This window comes from Calidris pugnax, unplaced genomic scaffold (genome assembly GCF_001431845.1).
Source record: "Calidris pugnax isolate Ruff unplaced genomic scaffold, ASM143184v1 scaffold52, whole genome shotgun sequence".
Taxonomy (NCBI): Eukaryota; Metazoa; Chordata; class Aves; order Charadriiformes; family Scolopacidae; genus Calidris; species Calidris pugnax.
In genome coordinates this window covers 2,553,410-2,559,553 of record NW_015090811.1, presented here as the reverse complement: position 1 = coordinate 2,559,553, position 6,144 = coordinate 2,553,410, and the positions used below count along the sequence as shown (strand labels likewise).

Below are 6,144 nucleotides of genomic sequence, written 5' to 3'. Positions count from 1 at the left end.
TGTTTAAGAGTCATTTAGATGTGGGGTCGGGGGATATGGTGTAGGGGAGAACTTTGTAGAGTAGGGTAGATGGTTGGACTTGATGAACCCAAGGGTCTCTTCCAACCTCAATGATTCTATGATTTTCCTCCTTCCCCCTTGTGATCACGTCACTTGCTCCTTCCCCAGAATAAAGAAGAGACCGTACGATCTTTTTTTTCTTGGTAACAAACCATTTCGGGGCCCCTTGTCTTTTTATGTATCACAAATCACTTAAACAATTGGCTACTCAAAATCGTACAGTCCTATCTGGTCACAGTAGTCTTCTTCTCGATCTTTTATCTGAAAAAACGAAACCTTAAGGCAGATTAGATTGTACAAATTAAAACATACTGAACTCCTTCAATCTCGACACTGTTTTATTTTCTAGGTACTGCCCACGGAGGCTGGCACAAGCGAGATCTGGGTAAGCATGGTTCGTAGTTCCTAACGGTCACTTTTGCTGTGGGGAATCCAAAATTCTGCAGGACGCTCTTTTTAAATAAGTAGGGCATGTAAACATCAGCACGAACCAGGATTTCTATCTGTACCTCTCTATTTAGAGGAAATGAATGCCAGTTATTCACTGAGCCTATATTCATGGGTTTGCATTCATGAACTGACCGAGTTTGGTGAGGAGTTTGTATTCATGGTATTAATTAGCAGATTTTTCCCCTTCTTAGGACACAGGTCTGTATTTCTCATGCTCAGTAACACGTGCAGAAATTAAGCCCCCCCAAAAAATCTTATTCTTGGGATAAGATCAAAGGACTAATCGCTGCAAGATTCTGAAATAAAAATTATCTGCCTCTCTTGATATTGGGGTGCACAGTAACTTTGCATTGCATGTCAATCTGTGATAAAACCAGTTACCTGCTGGACATCCTTTTATTACATCTAATGGGCAAGTCCTTAATTTGGACTTTGGGTCTCTCAGACTACTACTAAGCAATAAATCTGCCCACTCAGACTCTGCTAGAAGTCACAATAGACCCAGGGACTTCACCATGAGCTAGAAGAGGCCCTTGAAACGCCAGTGCCATTATTCTAAAGCTGTGATTTCTGACACAACAGACGTTGTTGTTTGTCAGGGATATTATTCTATTAGTTGTTTCTTAAGCTTTACAAAGGCATCATGGAAAGAAAATGTTCCTGTGGCCCTCCCTTCCATGAGAAGCACCATTGTCTTCGTAATTTGTCTGCTTGCAAGCTGAGGACTGACACAGAGCATTTTTGACATTTTTTCGTCTACGTTGGTTTTATAAGTTTAAATAAGTTCCCATCTGCCAAGAGCTTCCAAAGAGCGTTGGCGCTTACCCAATTCAAGAAGCCTGCCATGAAGATTACGCACCAGTTGTGCTTATTCAAAACAATAACTTCTGACCACTGCAGCAGAAGAAAATACTCTCATTTATTGTCTGACAATCACGCATCTCTGCAGTGTTAGTTCCACTTTTGCCAACGAGCAGGATGTTCCTTTGATATTTTGTGACTATTTCAGTTAAATCTCCTTAACGCTGTGCAGTTCTTTGGCTTGTTAGGTTTGCTTTGGTTTTGTTTTGTTGAAAGCTCTTGTTTCAGTTCATGCTCTAAAGAAAACAAAGCAATATTGCTTGCATTGTTAAAGCCAAGAGTAGGGGCACAGAAAGAAGAAGAAAAAAAAAAAGAAGTAAATGTTCTTCTTGGAAGATTTTTTTGTAGATTGGTATTCATGAAACAGCTGGAGATGAAACGTACAGCACTAATCCTGTCCAGTTGCTCCTGGTCATGTTGCACATTCAGGAAATTCATAATTAGGTGGTTATATCCCCAGTGTTTCCCCTGCAGCACTCTTTACAACTAGCAATTTATCTTCCATCTCTTCTTGTTAAAAAAAAAAAACAACCCAAAACAACAAAAAACACAACTACAAAGGAAGAAGTGGGGGATAAATACAAGCAGGAATGACTTAAAAGAAGCTTAATAGTTTTTTCTCACTGCAAAGAAAAAAAAAAAATTAAAAAAACCCCAGACATCGTCATTTCTGCACATACCATTAAACTTCTGCTGATCCATTGCCCTTTTCTATCACAGAGCTTTTCCTCTCTGCTCTATCTCCTTCCTCTTCACAGGATTTATTTTGCCAGTTAATTTTTTCTTTTTCCTTGCCAGTCATGCACCCGCCTTCCTGTAAAGGGCAGCCACGCCTGACAATTTAGAAATAAACGCTTTAGTAAGTAAACATTTATTTTTCTTTCCTCATGGAAGCGCTACAGATGAGGGGTTTTATTCCTAGCTCCCTCCAAGGTTTCTAGTGAATTCCTAAGTAGTTTCTACTCTTTATTTTGATTTCTGTAGTGTTATCATGAAAGCCTTTCCCTGCACACTGGGAATCCTCATACTGCACGCCACAGACGGTGTTTTGTTAAAATTTCATGTTCATTTGAAATCAATCAGGGTACAACTTGAAGGATTTTTCTTCTTTTCATGGCCTTTAAATAGAACAGCCTTATCTTCTGTTAATTACATACATATGCAATGTGGAGATTTTTATATAGAGGGCAATCGATGAGAAATGTTGCCAGCTTTGGAATTAAACTGTTACCCAGTGACTCAGCAGGTTTGCAATGGAATTGCAGAGCATTAACCATAAGCTTTATAAACAATCATTATTACTGATTTTTCCCCAAAGCAATTTGAAAAGGCACCCAGGAAAACCAGAAAGAAGACTACTTAGATAACGCTGTTCGTTAAAGTTCAGGAGTTTCCACGCCTGTGATTAGGAAGCTCAGTGGCTCAGAAGTCTGGCTTTTCAGAGATTAAAAAAAATTACAACCCACACCAATTTCATAACGCGTACAGAGAATGCACAAATCACTTTAAAACAACAAGAGAGCCATAAACCCCTCTGGTGTGGGAATGGCAGTTCCAGCCCTTGGATCACGAGATGACCATAAATCCCAGCAAGAGGTTAGGGAAGAGCCAGCCTTACCCCAGCCTTCGTCCTGATTCTTCTTATCCAGGGGAGCCTGGGCCACATCGTGATTTCCTCCCCCTTTTAGGGTTTTGCCAAGTGCATTTTTAGTCACAAATGCAGCAAAAATACACCTAGAAAATGTCTTTTTTCCTTTTTTTTTTTTCCTAGCCATCAGTAAGCATTTCCAACTCCTATTTGTGCCCACAGACAAGTCCTCTTTGAAAACATCGTGGAAAAGCCTGACGATTTTCAAAGAAGTGAGACACGAGCTCCTCAAAAGCTTTATATATTTCAAATAAAACAAGATCCTGCATGCCAGGTGGGAGGGCATTGTGAATATTATCTAAAAAAAAAGCATGGAACAAATTAAGAAAATTTCACATCGGATTCCTCTTAAAATCATAGAATTGTCTAGGTTGGAAGGCACATTTAAGATCATCTAGTCCAACCATCAGCCTAACTCTCATAAAAATCCATCACTAAACCATGTCACTAACTGCATGGAAATAGGAAAAATAATGCTCTGAAAAGCAGGCAGGTTTCAAAAAATTATTTACCAAGTCGCTAACTTCTCCAGGTTTAAAAGGTGATGCCTGAGATGATGTATCTATTTCATGTTGATAAATAATTGAGTCCGCAATATAAATGTTTTGGTATAGCCTTGGAAAAATCTCTGCAGATAACTGTGCCTCAGGCTAGACTGATTTAAAAAAATAATGCTTATTTTACAATTCTATTACTTCTTTTATCTGCAATAAATAGCCAGGCTTAACCTCTCCATCATGCTGTCACACACACTATCACACCCAAATTCACCTTTTGAAATTTTTAACAGAGTGAAGATCTAAAGATTCCCCAAAACCTGGAATTGTTTTTGAGTAAGGGAGAAGAAATCGCTCCAACCAAGGCTGACCCCAGAGCTGTTACTGAGCTGGAGAAATGACCGTAGCATGTTAAAATAAGGCAGGTGGATCCTTCACAAGTTTCTCCTGCTGTTTTTCTTCTAAGCCTTGAAGATTCATGTGATTTAAATCCTGAAGTGACAGGAGGGAAGCAAATGCTATAACTTTCATTACCCACACAGTGATTATGAGAGGCTTCATTGATGGGTATGTCTAAATATGCTTTGTGATCTCTGGAAGAAAGTTGTTACAGAGGAAAGGTGCCATAAAAATGCCAATTATTGTTGTTATAATATAAATCTTATACCATATACAATAAAGATTAAATATATATGATAGATATTTCAGAAAGATTGACAAAGCTCTTATATATGCATTTCAGATATTTGTTATTCCCTTCTCCCCACATTACTTCAGCTTTAGAAAGGGAGTTGTCAAATAAAGAGCAGTTTGTTTTGGGTTGCACTTTTCACCAATTCAGAGAGTAGTTTGGGTTGGAAGAGACCTTTAAAGGCCATCTATTGCACGCTACCCTGCAATGAGCAGGGACATCTTCAACTAGATCAGGTTGCTCAGGACCCCATCCAACCTGACCTTGAATGTTTCCAAGGATGGGGCATCTCCCACCTCTTTGGGCAACCTGGGCCAGGGTTTCACCACCCTTGTTATGAAAAATTTCTTCCTGATATCTAGTCTAAATCTTCCCTCTTTCAGTTGTAAGTCATTACCCTTGGTCCTATCGCAACAGGCCTTGTTAAAAAGTTTGACTCCATCTCTCCTGTAAGCCACAATAAGGTCTCTCTGGAGCTTTCTCTTCTCCAGGCTGAACAACCCCAACTCTCCCAGCTTGTCCTCGTAGGAGAGGTGCTCCAGCCCTCTGATCATCTTCATGGGCTTCTCTGAACCCACTCTCAACAGGTCCATGTCTGGGCTGTTCAAAGTTAAGCCATCAGAATTTTTAAAATAAACTGAAACTAGCAGAGAGTGTCCAGACCACATAAATAGTTAGTCTCATACAGCAGCACTTTTGAATCCTATCCCTGTCCAAAAAATAAATGTATGTGTCATCACACCACTTCTTTAGCCCTTCGGTGTTTCAGTTCTTCTATAACTATAAAATGGGGATGCTGGCATTTCCATAATGGCATTCACATAAATTTCTCATGAAAGTGTGCACCTGCTTGGAAGCAATACTGAGCTGATATTGATCATTTCTTCTGACCGGCACTAAAATCCTCCGAGATTAACCCAAAAATGCATCAATCCTTCAGAGTGCTGGGGGCACGTATTTATATGTAACTTTACCCTGAGATTAACCTATTCAAAATAGACTTGGCTGTTTGTTCTATGAGACAGTTATGAGAGTACTCTGAAGTATTCAGAATAATCAAGTAAGTACATGCAGGGTCAGCGTCCAAGATGGAACAATGTGGAAAAAACAGAGTGCTGTTTGGCACAAAGAAAATCCAATGAAGAACAGAATCCTAATTTCAACAAATACTCAAGAGATGCCCCATATCTTTCTTTTCATTCCTTGTGTAATGGTGTGCCTGTGAAGAGAGAGAGCACACTACAGTTATTCTTGTTGGGGAAGGATTGGAGCTTCAGATAATTTATTAAGTTTTAGTAACTCACCTCTTATTACAAGCTTGAACTTGATCCTGAAAACTGCTCAGTTGCATTCATCGATTGACTTTGTGACTCCATTTTAAAGTGACACCTGAGTATTTTAAATATAATTCACTGCGTTTAAAAGAGAAAACTCCTGCAATCTGTAAATTACGCATCCAAAACTCACAAAAACTTAGCCATGTTAATCAGGGGATGGAGGAAACACATTTAAAGTGAGCTGATTGAAATGCTACATTTTAAAGAGCCAAAAGATCATGCTAAAGGAGGGAAAAACAAGTACATTTCAATTTTTTTGTAATAAATTGGTAAAACGATCAGATGTTTTTTCACTTGGGACACAGATTAAGAGAATGAAAGCTAAGAAAGTGAGAGCAGAGGAAATTTTAGGCAGGTAAACTTTAAGATAAGCTTGTTAACACCTGATTTGCTTTCAACGACTAACAGACATTATTAGTGGGATTTCTTTAAAGAAGATGTGCTGCTATCACCTATAGCTAAAAATAAGAGACCATACACTGCCCAGAACACACAGCATGTGGGAGAGCCTTGATGAAGAGCAGACAAATGGGGTTTGAAATCTGGGATGAAATAAAGTGATCTTTTGCCATCTCCTGATTAATTACATTGGCAGAAACA

General features: G+C 39.1%; 1 long non-coding RNA gene across 1 annotated transcript; it reads left to right on the top strand.

The window, feature by feature from the left end:
• Window positions 1–3,215: 3,215 nt before the first annotated feature.
• On the top strand, window positions 3,216–4,223 carry LOC106886125. The gene is made up of 2 exons (XR_001411578.1): window positions 3,216–3,293; window positions 3,810–4,223. It is a non-coding gene; the product is annotated as an uncharacterized LOC106886125 (long non-coding RNA).
• The last annotated feature ends 1,921 nt before the right edge of the window (window positions 4,224–6,144 follow it).